Consider the following 15,869-nt stretch of genomic DNA (forward strand, 5'->3'; position numbering starts at 1 on the left):
AAGTGATTATCCTCTTAGAGAAATACAAACAAGCGGTTACTGCAGCATAGTGGGTAATGCCACCATCTGCTCCATGGATCTCATATGAACATCTGTTTGAGCCCCAGCTGCTCCACTTCTGACCCAGCTCCCTGGTGATGGCCTGGGAAAGAAGCAGAAGATGGGTTAAGTGTTTGGGCCCCTGCACCCACGTGGAGAACCAGAGGAAGCCCTTGGCTACCAGCTTCATATCAGCTCAGCTCCGGCCACTGTGGCTATTTGGAGAGCGAAGCAGGAGATGAAAGACCTCCATCTTGTCTTTTCTCTGTAACTCTGCCTTTCAAATAAAAACAAAAGATAAACCTAAAGGAAAGCAAATAAAAATCACAACGAAATATCATTTCACACAAACGAAACTGACATGAACCTGTGAATAGGATAACATATGGCTTATGAGTACATTGATAGAAATTCTCATAATTTTCTTATCCCAGTGTAAACTGGAGTTATCTGTAATACAATTTGATTGCATCAGATAAGGCTGAGGTTGTAGTGTCCATACCCTAACACCCAATTTTTCTAGAAATACATCCTAGAGAAACTTGCAAATATGTGTAAAGAGGCCTCTATGGCAGCTATCAGCAACTTTTTCCTTTTTTTTTAAAGATTTATTTATTTTTATTACAAAGTCAGATATACAGAGAGGAGAGACAGAGAGGAAGATCTTCCGTCCGATGATTCACTCCCCAAGTGACTGAAACGGCAGGTGCTATGCCGATCCGAAGCCGGGAACCTGGAACCTCTTCTGGGTCTCCCACGCGGGTGCAGTGTCCCAAATCTTTGGACAGTACTCGACTGCTTTCCCAGGCCACAAGCAGGGAGCTGGATGGGAAGTGGAGCTGCTGGGATTAGAACCGGAGCCCATATGGGATCCTGGGGTGTTCAAGGCGAGGACTTTAGCCGCTAGGCCACGCCAGTGGGCCCATCAGTAACTTTTTTCTGTAAAGTTTTCAGATAGTAAATATTTTATGTTTTGTGGACATGAGCTCAATCACAACTACTCAACTCTGCTTTAAATAATATGTAAATGAGGGGACATTGTCATGTTCCAGATGAATTTTATTTGTAGAGTACTGAATGTGAATTTCATGCAATTTTCATGTGCCACATAAATAAATTATTCTTTTGATTTTTCTCAGCCATTTTAAGATGTAAGAGCCAACCTGAGCTCATGGGCCAAACAAAAATGGGTGCAGGCTAGGTTGGCTGTGATTTGTCAACCCTTGTTCTGAAAGAACGTCTTAACAACCTTGTCTTAGAAAAAAAAAAAGCTATATAACATTTTATCTTCCATAAAGTGTTCTTTATGGGAGAATGAACACATTTTAAAATGTGGTTATTTTAGCTGAACTAATTCATATTAGGCAAGAGTGGTATTATATACAATATAATTTAGAACTTAAAAACAAACCAAAAGAGTTGCAAGAGGGTATTATATGATGCTATTTAGTTCAAGTCTTGAAACCTGAAAAAAATCACTGTCTATTGTGGAACTATGGACAGTAAACACAGATATGGAAAGTTACTTTTAAAACTCACTGAGATTGACCCAGTGTGATGGTTCAGTGGCTAATTCACCTTGTAAGCACTTGGATAATGGGTGCCAGTTCAGGTCCCACCTATTCCACTTGCCTTCCAGCTCCCTTCGTATGGCCTGGGAAAGCAGTAGAGGATGGCTCAAAGCACCCATGTGGGAGACCTGGAGGAAGCTCCTGGCCCTTGACTTTGGCTTGGCTCTATTCTAACTGCCATGGGGGCGGGGTGAGTGAACCAATGGATAGAAGATTTTTTTTTTTTCCTGTCTTTCTCTCTGTAAATCTGATCTGCCTTTTCAATAAAACTAAATAAATCTGAAAAAAAAAAAAAAAAACCTGACTGAGATTAGAATTTGAGAGAAGGAAAATGTGAGCTCAGAGAGATACACTAAGGGTTAGTATGTATATGTGATATGTTATTTATTAAAAATTTAAGGCACACTGGGGAAAAAAAATTCATATATCAAGTTTTCTTATTCTCTATCCTTTCTGGACATCACTTATACTTTTAAAAACTATTTAAGATTCTGCTGCTTTAGGTAATATTAACATGATGTAAAGTACACACCCTGATTTGGAATAAATTTGGAGAGGTAAAACTAACACTTAATTTAGTATCTCATCTTCCTGAACTTTATCAGGAGCTGGCTGAAGTGACCCGAGACCAGGCTTTCGGCAATCATTGCATCACGTAAAGAAGTCCTTTTGGATTCACTGTGTGTCAGCTGTTTGACAGCATTTTGAGAATGCATGAAACACTCTAAGAATCCAAGAAAATCTAAGAAGGTATATTACTTCTTTTAATTTTTTTCCATTTTGAAATATTCTTAACATCAAGTATGCACAATGTTAGCGTGTAGTTTAATTCTAAACCAGCAGCCACCAACCAGATCTAAAACACTGCCAGCTCCTGGAACCATCCACACATCCTACCCCCTTGCTCCAAACTAGTGGTTTATCACTCCCTTCTTTGTTGTTTTAAGGTCATATTTTTGTTTGATTTGTTTCAAGGTTATATTCTTGATTAGAATTCTTAGAATATTTCAAAGCAGTGATCTGTGGAATGTCTGTCAGCACTGGGAGAAGAGATTTGGGAAATTCCTGACTATTGTTCTTGAGGCCACCCTTTTCTCCTGCTAACTGGAGACCCTCAGCTTAGGCTGTGCCTGAAATGGCAGCATACACTACCACAACTCCAGCCTGGACTCTAGGACACACTGCGCCCAGCATGCTGTGTGCTGACCACACTGAGAACTTGAAGTAGACAGGTGAGATAAGAAAACTGAGGTTTTCTAAGGCCAAAGAAGCAAAAAGAAAGGCCAAAGAAAGGAAGGCTGAACTAACTCATAAGTAGTCAAGACTAATATTTTTCTTACAGTTTTCTCAAGGTAAAATGCAAAAGATGATTGATTTTTTTCATGTTTGTTTGGCTCTTCAAGGTACTTGAGAAAATGCAATTCACTTGATCCTTGGAGAACTTGAAAAAAATGTTTTCTTCGTTCAAGGAATTCTGAAGACATTTAGAGGTCACTGAAATTCTTAGGAATGTTTATATACACACACACACACACACACACACACACACACACTGATGTATCACTTAGTGCTGATTACAGTCTAACAAATACATAGTTAGGCAATTAGTACTTGTGGAAACATCACAGAACATACTCCTACCACCTCAGATGGGATAGCTTCCTATATAGTTAGGCTGGTCACGAACTACTTTCACTGTTGCTCCTGGGTTATCAACCTGTACAGTGTATTATTATGCTGAATACTGTAGCCTACGGTAAGACAATAGTAAGTATACATCTAAAGATATCTAAATGCAAGAAGGGTATAGGACAAAGTATAAAGGAATAGTAAGTAGTACAGCTGTTAAGGCACTCGTGAATGGAGCTTATGGGTCTGGAAATTGTACTGAGTTGGTTAGATAATGAGTGGCAAATGGATGTGAAAGTCAAGAACATGTCTATCTTGCTACTGTAGATTAAACATTCACTCTAGAGTTCTGCTATGTTGAATTTATACAATGCCTTTTTAAACTCATTATGTCATTTTTACCACATAAATTTTTTAAAGTTCAACTCTCTCATAAAATACACATTACATAATTGTACGGAACTCTTTTCTGTATATTCTATAACCCCTTTCCTATTGATTTTTTTTCTTGGTTTTACTGTTTTACTGAGACATACATAACATACTGACTTACACTGTCACTGTGTTCCACCTCCACAGCTTGTGCCAGTGAAGGGCTACAAAGATGGTGACACATGCTGGACTGGCATCATGGTAACCATAAGTGCCCACTGCTGGACACCTCCCAGAGGAGCCGCCCGAGGCTCTTCCTAAGGAGGTGTTGTGTGTTTTAGATATATGTCCACGGTGGTTTACCTGGCTTGCTTTTTTCCTTTTTCATCTCCTATTAAAATAATACCACTAGACATTTTTCTTTTTAAATTTCAGAGGCAAAGAGAGAGAGTGAGTGTTGCAATAGACTGGCTGATTCCCAAATGCCCTCAATAACCAGGGCTAGATGAAGTCAAAACCAGAATCTCAATTCAGCTCTCCCACATGGGTGGCAGGGATCAAACCAACGGAGCTATCACTGCTGCCTCCCAGTGTCTGCATTAACAAGAAGCCAAAGCCAGGAGCAGACACTGTCAAACTGGACCACTTGGTTATGGAACACTGGATCTCTTACCCTTGCCTGGACAACTGGGCTAAATATCCACCCCATCATTGGACATTTTGAATATGCTTTTATTTCACTAAATTTCATTCAATTGCTGAGTAACAAGGAGTACCATTTAATATACGCAAAATAAATGAGCTTCCATGTCCACCATTATGGAAGATACAGTGTAATGAGGAGAGAAGACATACACAGACATGACATACACAGAAATAAATCAGGCAAAGTGTAATTTGGACTGGGAAGGAGAGGGGAAGGTAACAGTTCATTCTGTTAATAAAAGTGAATTAATACTTTTTAGGAACTAGGCATGTTTCATACAGCATCTTATATTCTTACAATAATGTAATGAGGTAGGTTTTGCCTCAGTTCAAGGAGCTGTGTGTGTGAATAAGCACAAAGGACAACCAGGATCTCTTGGTTACATGGCACAGCTGATCTTCAAATTCAGATACGTCATGTCTCAAGCATGATTCAAACTGAACTGTTAAGAGCCTTGTAATTCACTGCAAGGGGGTCTTTTGTTGCTCATGTATCTGGGGGGGGTAAAACATTTTGTGATAACTTTAGATATCAGCATGTGTCTATGCAAGGATGCATTGTAATTGTTTTCTAGAGTATGACTTTCTTTCGTTTGAAAAATGTAAAGCAAGATCTAGTGAAAAGGGATTTTTTTTGTTTCTGTTATCAATCTCAAGGTCTGCCTTTGAAGGATAAGGTGTTTTATTATTTATATGAATATGCATATTCTGAATATATTTTCATGGATTAGATAAAAAAATCCAGCTTAGTGTCAGTATATAAATTGTAGAGGTGCTTTTCATTTTTGTTAATATTGCTATCTATATATGATCATTTTGATTATAAATTTTATTTTTGTTTGGATGGCCTGCAGATCCCTAGATGTTTCTCTCAATTTAATTGCTTGCCTTTCCTTAAATATTTGCTCTGTCATTTCACAAGAGCTGCCATTACTGTTGTCACATTTTTGCAAGTTAAATGAACATACATACAGATTTTCATCATACGTACAGTCAGTTGACAATTGGCTAAGGTTGCTCTACTCTGAGTTGTGTGATGTAGAAGGAGTCCTGGAAGATGAGCCCAGAAAGGACAACTCAGCACTGCTTTCACTTCAGTTCTGCCAATAAGCCTCTGGGTAGATCATGTTATCTGCTACAAATTCTCTGTTTTTAGACAGGTAAAGGTTAAGATGCTGGATACTGTAGTGTCTTTGATTGTTTACTAATATAACACTGTTCCAAAATGGTATTATAATACTAATGTAATTTTAATGTATTATATATATATATATATACACACACACACACATAAAAGTAGAGGAAACACTCTCACCATCTTTTTTGCCTTGTATGGGTCTTCTTGGCTTTACAGTTAGATTTAAGGTCTTAGTTGAAATTATCATTAGTTGAGATTATGTTGGCTTTTTCATTGATGCCCAACATAGCCAGAAAGCCAATGGCTAGACCCCTCTTTTCTGTCCCTCCACTGATGAGATCTGACATAAACAGTAGGAGATAAGAAGCAACAATTCTATTTTGTGGAAGCAGATGCTTACGCTAGAGGAGTAGTGTGTGTCAACAGCACACTCACACAATTCCAACGCATGCGCACTGGTAAGGCTTCCAGAGTTGGTTGTGTGTGAGATGATGAATGAGGGCTTTGTGGGTAGTCCAACTTTTATGGATCATTTTCATGTAGTACGTTGAGAAAATCCCCAGTCACTTACTAGTGATGACTCTTAAAAATATCGTAGCCCTCAGGAGGAAGTAAGGGTTCCCAGGGAAACAGAGATGATGGTGGATCTTACCAGAGTGGTGTGCTTTACTTAAGCACACAGTCCATATGCTTTTCATTTATGGGTAATGATGTGGTGATTTGTCAATCTGTCCCTTTAAAATGAGCATGTGGGAAAACAAAACGTACATAAATGTACTGATGAGATATGCCTTCATGTCCTCATGTTTTGAAACCTGTTTTCATTTATTAGTACAATGACAAGTATGTGAGAACTGATCTTTGAAATCTTTATGAACCTATGTATTCCAAATATATGATTCATATATATTTTCTAAGAAATTTGTAAAATTAAAGGCCAGCATTGTGGAGTAATAGGTAAAGCTGTTGCCTGTGACAGCTGCATTGCATGGGCTCAAGACCTGGCTCTACCACTTCGGATCCAGCTGCCTGTTAATGGCCTGGGAAAAGCAGCAGAAGATGCTTGGGTGTTTTGGTCCCTAACACAAACATGGGAGCTCCTGGGTCCTGGTATTAGCCTGGCCCAGCCCCAATTGTTGTCATTTGGGCAGTGAAACAGAGGATGGAAGATCTCTGTATCTATCTCTTCTCTGTAACTCTCAAATAAACAAATAATAACCCTTTTTACAAAAGCGGTTGGGCCTGGCACGATGGCATAGTGGTTAAGGTCCTCGCCTTGCACGCGCCAGGATCCCATATGGGCGCCGGTTCTGATCCCGGCAGCTCCACTTCCCATTCAGCTCCCTGCTTGTGGAGGAGGGCTCAAAGCTTTGGGACCCTGCTCCTGTGTGGGAGACCTGGAAGAGGTTCCTGGCTTTGAATTGGCTCAGCTCCAGCCGCTGCAGCCGCTTGGGGAGTGAACCATCAGACTGAAGGTCTTCCTCTCTGTCTCTCCTCTCTGTATTTCCGCCTTTCCAATAAAAATAAAAGAAATCTTTAAAAAAAAGTGGTCAAATGTTTCAATTCTTCATTGTATTTATCATCATTTGTATTTGATGATAAACTTTCATTTTCATCATTGTATTTTATTACCTTTTCTGCAGTCAAATGAAACTGTGCTGTGAGACTGTTCTCTTGGTGCCTGGGACATTGATGAGCACATAAATAGCTCTTTAATAAAAACTGATAAAGTAGAGGAATTAATATAAGCTGAAAAATATTAAGTGAACTACTGCAGAAGGATAAATTGAACCTCATGGAAGCCTCCCTCCGTAAGTGTGTTGCCTGCCTGCTTTGCTAAGGCCATTGTTATCACACAGCATCAGTGTACATTTAGTGTAGGCATAGATAGAGTGTAAGGTTTCAGACACTAAATACACTGCATAGCAACAGCAAACTCTGGCTTTAAGCTTAAACAACAGTTCTCTTGTTTTTGTATACTTAAAGAAGCCTGCGTATTTCCTAATTTTTGAGAAAGTCTCAAAATGCTGAGACACTATATAACTGCGGCAGTTTTGCAATAATTATTTTATTAAAACAAAAGTTTATTGCCTGAAATAAAGTTCATTTTGGTTTATGAACTTTGTATTCAAAGAACTGAGTTATTTCATTCAAGAATTGAACACTAAGGCAAATTTGAATCTATTGTTTTAATGGAAAGCAACATGGAGACACATGACTTAGTGTAGCTCATTTTACTATTATTTGATAGTCATAGTTACCTTTTTTTCCCCTGGTTATGACAATCTATTGCCTTTTATTTTATATATATTGGTAGCCCAAAGAAGGTAGCATAGAAACCTTTTGGGAAGGAAATGGTCTAAGAAAAATTGGGGTGGGGGTGGTAATTCAGAAAGAACGATCCTTTATAGAAAATTTCTTTTATTTTAAAATATGCATTTATTTTTATTGGAATGGCAGATTTAAAGAGAAGGAGATATAGATATATCTTCCATCCACTGGTTCATTCACCAAGCAGTTGTAATGGCCAGAGCTGAGCCTATCAGAAGCCAGGAGCCAGGAGCCTCTTCCAGTCTCACTCGTAGGCACAGTGTCCCAAGGCTTGGGCCGTCCTCGACTGCTACTTGCCCAGGCCACAGGCAGGGAGCTGGAAGGGGAGTTGCCAGGACATGAACCAGCACCCACATGGGTTCTCGATGCATGCAAAGCACCATTGTACCAGCTCCAGAAATTTTTCAAATTATTATTTTCTGTACATTGATTGCTCAGGAATTCTGAAATTATTTTCTGAGTATTCTCCTCATTGAGAATAGATTTGAGTATCTCTAATATTAAATTCAGTCAGAGTGATAGAAAAAAATACAGGAATTGGATTTTGAGGATCCTGAGTTTGAATGCAGTCTCCTTCCTAACATGCTTTTATAACCAGTATAAACTTAGCAAAGGGCCTGGTACGATTGCCTAGTTCCTGAATATTTGCCTTATATCTGCTGGAATCCCATATGGGCACCGGCCTTGCTTGTGGCCTGAGAAAGCAGTCGAGGACTGCACAAAGCCTTGGAACCCTGCACCTGCGTGGGAGAACCAGACAAATTTCCTGGCTCCTGGCTTTGGATCAGCTCAGCTCAGCTACAGTCGTTGTAGCCACTTGGGGAGTGGCCCAGTGGACAGAAGATCTGTGTCTGCACTCCTCTCTGTAAATCTGCCTTTCCAATAAAAATAAATCTGAAAAAAACAAAACAACAACAACAGAAAACTCAAAGCAAGGCCCATAAATTTTTTTAGAGCATCACTCCCTTCAGTTGTAGAAAGTATGATACCTATTCAACATAATCACTGCAAACATTAAATGTAATTTTGCATGGGATGTGTCTTTTAGGTTGTTAATGCTTGATAAATTTTATCACATTACCTTCCAGCTATTTTTCGATTTACTCTTTCTAGGAAGGGATACATAGACAGCTACAAACACTGCAGAAATGACATTTTTCTGCAGCAGCCCATCTACAAAATTTGAAGCTGGGATCTAAGACTGCTGGAAGTCTTCAGACAGATATTCAGGGACCAGAGGATTTTCTAAGAAGTGCCTTTTATTGGAAAAATGGTCTTAAACTATTAAAGCAGCACAATCTAAAATATCTGAATTGTAATTTTATAAAAGTATTGCTATTTCAGCATGTCTCAGCATTTATATTTGCACTTCATCTCACAGAGCCAAAGGACCTTGGACATGACTGTCCCCGTCTTGCTGCTAAAAGGTTGGCCTGTCCTACTATCTAAATGACCACAGGGATCAGTATGCACTACTATTCCTATATTGAATCATTTATCTATAAAGGCAAAATCTTTCCCCTACTAATAATACACATATGAACAATAGTTCCAGTTACCAACACTTTATTTTCTTATCATCTATATAAATCAGTACTTTGACATTATATTAGGAACATAACATGTGGCTGAGTAAAGTACTACTTTGCAGGGGCCAATGAAAAATGAACAGATGCCAATGGAATGATGTAACATTGTACCAAAGTGTAAGTCAAATGTTTTCAAGACATCCTGTAGAAATCAAGCTTAATAGTAACTGGAGTATTTTAAATTAGACACAGAATACTAAAGTTTGATTTTTCAAGACATTTTGAAACAGTTTCAATGTGTTAGTTTTGGAATATTGGCCAAATAGAATCCCAAGCAGATATATAAATAAAACATAACAAGGAGTCTTAGTCTTCTTTATCTGCCATAGTCTCACTATGAATTCAAGGCTGAAATTAAAATGTTTAAGAAAATATTTTGAAGAACTTAAAAACTAACTTCAGGTTATCTTTCCTGTTCCAAAAGTCAGAGTATTTCGACTGCGTTTATATATTCTGTTCTGTTAGCCCCATGTTGAATTCAGTAAGTATTGGCATTTAAGGAGTTCTAGGCCTTCTTGGCAAGGCAACACCTAGGCCCCATTTCCTTTTCTAGGCTCTCCGATTCCATCTATTGTGTGCCGTGTCCTGGGGCTCTACCTATCCACTAGCAAACCCAACAGTGCTCTTGTACTTTCAGGCACCATCCATCTACTGCAGTAAACCAATGTTAAATGTACTGATTTGTAGTTTTGCATTTAACTTGTAAATCTGCTTTGGTAACAGAATTGTGTAGCAAATGAAAGAAATTTGGAAGCAGGGATTTACTAAGCCCAGCCGCCAAGGCACCTGTGTACTCGAGCCCCTGGTTTCAGTGCCTGTGACTACAGCTTCCTGGTGTCAATTACTGGGTTACTGTCATCCACACCAGAAACCTGGCTTTCCTAGTCCTGTTTCAGGCGCTTGAGGTGTGAATTAGTCTCTATCCGTCTCAAATACATTCAAACACAAAAACAAGGAATTCACACATGGCTATCTGTTTATATATTTAAATAACAACAGAAGCCCATCTTGCTTTTGATTTTGCTACCCATGTGCCCTTTAGTAAACTGTGCAGTTCTTAAGGTTTTAACGAAGTGAGAAAAATGAAAAAGTGATATATTTCTTCGAATCCTAAAATTGGATATCAATTTAGCATTAACAGTTTTGAAGTCAGAAATAGCAGTATGAGACAAGCCATTAGGATAAACATATCAAAGCATATTTTATGTGTAATGGCAATTAAACTCAGAAGGCATGGTATTTTTTGATGGGGGAGAGAGGATGAAGCATAGTGCTTCTATTACTTTTCAAAAGCTGTGAAAAAACAATGATACGCACGGAGAAAAACAGGTTTAGCAATAATCCCCATGGGCCTTCTGTTAGTTTTTCTCCATAATAACAAACTCATACATGAGTTCACACTATTTTTTTTGTGCTTCAGAAAATTTGGTACATATTTTTAAATATTTTAAAATTACTAGTCTTTCGCAGGTGTTCTACTGCAAAGTGTTGTGTGCTTTTGGGGAAGGAGAGGGAGTCAACACATCAGGAAGGAGAAGATGTAAAACTCGAGATTTTATAAATAGGCTGTATTCTTCAATACATTTTAACGCAGGGCTGTCGTTTTGACCTTAAGTGTGTCAAGTTCTGTCACCAGGCTGTACGCTTTGACCATCATTTCATAATACGCAAAGGTGTGACTTGAACAGAATGATTTCTGCTGTGGTTAAACACAGTATTGGATAGAGTGCTTCTCGCAAGTGGTCCTGTCCTGCATGTCTGTGTCTAACAGTGAGAAGGCTGGAGCACAGGAAATACCAGGTCCAAACAAACAGTGTAATTCCTCAACTGCACTTCTCAGGCCAGATAGGTGGGTTTCAGCCTCTTGGCATTCCACCTCCGCGAAGTCTGGCTGCCATGTGCCAGGCGAGACACTGGCGAAGGGGCGTGGTCCCAACTCCCCGAACCAGTGGAGGGCTTGATTTACCTCCGGTTACGTCGGGTCCACTCAAGCTCACCGGTGACTGCTTCAATTGGACATGGACCCGAGAAACTCGGGCTTGGAACTTGTGGGGCTCCTGTGTGTGTGTCGGGGGGCGGGCTGCTGTTCCAGAACTGAGGGTCAAGTAGTCCAGAGCAAGCGATTTGGGAGGATTAGCCTGCGGTCACTTGAAAGCCTTTAGGCTGACAGGGCTTTCGTGTCACGGTGAAATATTGGTCACACATCCCTTATTTATCGTGGAGGACTTGAACTCGACCCAGGGATCCACTGTCCTAAGCCCAAGCTCTCAGACACTGACCGCTCCTTCTAGACGGGCCGGGTTCCTGTCACTCAGTAGCAACCGCCCAGGTGGCGAGGCTCCCGTCATGCCTCGCGGGAGGAACGCGCCCGCTCTCGCAGCCCCGAGCTCCGGCAGGCCAGCATACCTACCCGTGATGCCCCGGGCGCTCATTTGCATGCGCGCACAACAGGTAAGCCCGAGTCAGGTCCGCGGGCGTCCTGCCTGGCCCGTGTTCACAGCGCAAAATCGCCGCTCCTGGGGAACTGGTGCCGTGCTAAACAACGGCCCTAACCATGCCCAGCTGCTCGCCAGGGCGCGCGAGTTACTCACCATCAGTAATAAAGGAGAGGCCCCGCCGACCTTTATATAGGCTGCGGACGGAGACGATACCGTGCTCGCTTCGGCAGCACATATACTAAAATTGGAACGATACAGAGAAGATTAGCATGGCCCCTGCGCAAGGATGACACGCAAATTCGTGAAGCGTTCCATATTTTGAAACTCGGTATCCGAGTTGTTTCGGAACGCGGCTCTTTTCCCCCCCTCCCGCTGAACGTTCAGTCATTCTGCTCAACACAGAGCCTTCCCAAATGGTAGCTGGCATTTCTTTCTTTCTTTTTGTAATTGTACTTCTGCGTATTATCATTTTATGATACAGTTCCATAGGCCCTGGGATTTCCCTTAGCCTTCCCCCATTCCTCCCCCATCACTGAGTTCCCCTATGTCATTACTATAGTATAGTTCTTCATACACAGTCCTATGTCCATCATTGCGGGAATGGATAATGGCAGAGTCCAGGCAGCTGGCATTTCTAAGTGTCCTAAGGCTCAGGAAGACCAGTGGGTCTGTGCCTCCAGCGTAAGTCGGTCCCGGAGCTCCGGAATCCGCTCGGCTGTGGAAGAGGGGGTGCAAGAACAGGGCGTCAGTGCTGCTGTCCCCCTTCGTATGCAGAACACGTTCATTCAGGGACTTGGAAAGGACTCATCGACCACCAACTCGTGCGGGAACAGAGTTGCTGACTTTTAAGATGCAAAAGGCCATACCTGCAGTGGGCACCACGTTTTGCACCTAATTCAGCTCCGCTCCCTTTCTATAACTCGTCTTCACACAAACAGCGAGTCAAATTATTTCCTTCGAGTTAGGGAACAAAATCAAGGACAAAATATGGAACGCTTCACGAATTTGCGTGTCATCCTTGCGCAGGGGCCATGCTAATCTTCTCTGTATCGTTCCAATTTTAGTATATGTGCTGCCGAAGCGAGCACGGTATCGTCTCCGTCCGCAGCCTATATAAAGGTCGGCGGGGCCTCTCCTTTATTACTGATGGTGAGTAACTCGCGCGCCCTGGCGAGCAGCTGGGCATGGTTAGGGCCGTTGTTTAGCACGGCACCAGTTCCCCAGGAGCGGCGATTTTGCGCTGTGAACACGGGCCAGGCAGGACGCCCGCGGACCTGACTCGGGCTTACCTGTTGTGCGCGCATGCAAATGAGCGCCCGGGGCATCACGGGTAGGTATGCTGGCCTGCCGGAGCTCGGGGCTGCGAGAGCGGGCGCGTTCCTCCCGCGAGGCATGACGGGGCGTGCTGGGAGCGCGCGGCGCCGGAGACGCCCGGCCGGGGAGGCTGCTGCCGTCGTGAGGCGGCGGGCGACGCGGGCAGCGCGGCCTGGGGACCCGGGCGTGTCCTCACGCTACTCCCTCCAATGAGTGCGTTAAAAACAAAAAACCCCAAAGCAAGCCCCTGGCCATTTTCACACATCTATAAAAGTGAAGGTAATTCGTTGACACAGCCGTCTTCAACCGGCGTCCACGTTCCCGTGAAGGCTTCCAAGGCCCGTGTGGGCCGGGCGGGCGTGAGGAGTCCTGAGGGGCCCCACGGGGGTGTCTGTGGCTCTGACCGGGTTCCGGTGGTCCTCGGCCGGTGGCCCCGACGCAGTTTCACAGTGTCGTCGGTGGGCTGTTCGGCTCCCATGGGAAGGACGCTGGGCTGTAGCTTATTCCGCACAGACGGACGGCGGCGTTTAATCTGCGGGCCCTCCACCTTTCTGGAGAGGGTAGGGGCAGGTCTGGACAGGGTTTCTGTCGTTGAAGGGTGTGGTGGGCCTCACAGCTGCTAACCCTGTCGGTGAATCCGTTTTAGCATCACAGGTGAGCCTTGTCCGGCTGGGGGGGAGGGGCGGTCAGTGCCAACATAGCTGCGTTGAGTAAGACCTGGGGCTAATAATCTATCCCTCAGCGTAGGCAGTGTTCAAGTCCCGTGTCTCTCCTTACTGCTGACTCTTGTGGTGCCATTTAATGCTGTCCCTGCCTTGTAATAGAAAGTCTACCTTGTTCTGTTTAATTTGAGCAAAACTGCTGAGAAGGAAATGGCTTTTACTTTCATCAGTGTCACAACACTGAGCATTCCTTTTCCGTAAATAAAAGGAAGAAAGAAGAAAGTGAACCCAAATTCTCACATCCTCTTTAACAGGGAACAGTTGAATCACTTAGAATCACAGCGTCAAGGACCCGGAGTCACATGGGGTAGAACTGATGAACTGAACCTAAGAGAGATTGGGAACCTGGGCCTGAGCTTGTAACCATGACAGGAGCTTCTCAAAGCACCGCTGCTTGGGCCCTGCAGCGGATGCTGGCTTGATCATTCTGAGCTCCGCCGGCTGTCGGTAAGACCTTGTTTTGTATATTCTCTGTCTCCCATCCACACACTACTGCTTTCTTTATCCAATGACTGTTAATGTGCAACAAACCTGTCAGCACCCTTTATTTTTCCCATTTCTGTCAAGAAGACTGGGAATCAGGTGAGGCCTGATTCTTCACCAGTTGAGGCAGAATTCTTCACCAGTTCCTCTTCCTTCCCTCAGGTCACCCCCCGTAGCTTCCCTGACTTCCTCCTGCATGTCCCAGCTGAGAAGCACCAGAAAAATCTTTACTCTCTCACTAGTCTGGATTTTCTTTCCCGTGGACTCCTCCAGCCAGTCCAGCAAACCACGATAAACTAGAGTGGGATTGTCCCAACTGGCCTGGTTAATATATTCTCCAGAGCCAAGAACTTCCAGTTTCCAGAGGGTTGGTATAGGCCACTGTATTCAAAGAATGATCTGGAACATGTCCCTGATAACCTTTTTGAAGACTACTTTCAATGAAACAGTCAAAGTGCAGTGGTTTTGTGTGGAGCTCTCACAGCAGTGAGTTCCGTTAATGTGTGCTAACAGTGTTGTGTTGCCCTGAAGGGGGTGGTAGGGAGGAGACGCAAGCTTTCAGAGATGACTTAATTAATTTCTTCTGATTATTACAAATTTACCAATCTATACTCTTACCCCCCACTCCCCTTCTTCTAGTCTTAGGGAGAGGAGTGCCTTGATGAGGGAAAGCTTGTGCCCAGTGTCTGATTGCAATTCTGTGGGAGCTGTTTTGTAACTGTAAATCGTGCATTGATAACAGCACAACACAGTTCTTGTTTACAGTGATGTGAGTTCTGTCCTGATCAATAGAAGTTCAGTTGACTTACCTCTACTGCTGTGGAAGGAGCCAGTTTTGCTTCTATTATGGCATTCCTTTCCACATTCTTTCTTCCACATAAATTTGCACTGTTTTGATTTTATGACATCTACAATGTTCTTTCATGGATTAATATGCTAAATGAACTCCTTAACACATGTTGACTTTTTAATCCATATGGAAGAGGATTTTACCTACACAAACACAGTTTTATGTTGAAAGGCAGAGTTTCAGAGTTCGAGGTTCTGGGGAAAAGATCCACTGGGTTCACTCACCAAATGGTTGCAATGGCCCAGGGCTGGGCTAGGTGGAAACCAGGAGCCCTGAGTGTCTTCCAGGTTTCATGTGGGTGTAGGGGCCCAAGCACTTGTACTTCCCCAGGCATAGTAGTAGGGAGCTGGAAGTGAAGCAACTGGGACTCTTCCTATTAGTTTTTATGTAGCATGCTGGCTTTGCAGCTGGAACACACTAAGCCACAGCATCAGCCCCTGATTTTACTATTTAAAACTTTTTTGTTGTTCAAATCAAAGATGTGAGGATTACAATTGATTTTATCTTTTTTTAAATGCCTTATTAGTTTGCAGTGATCCACTGAGTTTCCCAGTGGATTCACCTACAGTTCTATAACTGCACTTCTATAATTTTCACCAACGAAGTACAGCTTGTGGGCTGCTTTATACTCAGATTTTTTTTCATGGCGCCCAAATGACAAAAGTGGGCTGTTTTTCTAATTCTGATA

General features: G+C 42.6%; 1 protein-coding gene and 2 non-coding genes across 4 annotated transcripts in view; 2 read left to right on the top strand and 1 right to left on the bottom strand.

The window, feature by feature from the left end:
• Positions 1-12,026: 12,026 nt before the first annotated feature.
• On the top strand, positions 12,027-12,133 carry LOC118759261 (U6 spliceosomal RNA). The gene has a single exon (XR_004996065.1). It is a non-coding gene; the product is annotated as a U6 spliceosomal RNA (small nuclear RNA).
• Positions 12,134-12,793: 660 nt separating this feature from the next.
• LOC118759260 (U6 spliceosomal RNA) lies at positions 12,794-12,900 on the bottom strand. Its single transcript, XR_004996064.1, has one exon. It is a non-coding gene; the product is annotated as a U6 spliceosomal RNA (small nuclear RNA).
• Positions 12,901-13,293: 393 nt separating this feature from the next.
• The window catches only part of AKAP6 (A-kinase anchoring protein 6), a 555,986-nt gene continuing 553,410 nt past the window's right edge, over positions 13,294-15,869 (top strand). The window contains exon 1 of one of the 2 annotated variants that reach the window (XM_058666317.1): positions 13,294-13,405. The gene's annotated coding sequence lies outside the window, so the exon portion shown is untranslated. The remainder of the gene's footprint in view (positions 13,406-15,869) is intronic. The other variant, XM_058666316.1, reaches the window with a different exon arrangement.

The sequence above is a fragment of the Ochotona princeps genome, chromosome 6, assembly GCF_030435755.1.
Source record: "Ochotona princeps isolate mOchPri1 chromosome 6, mOchPri1.hap1, whole genome shotgun sequence".
Lineage (NCBI taxonomy): Eukaryota > Metazoa > Chordata > Mammalia > Lagomorpha > Ochotonidae > Ochotona > Ochotona princeps.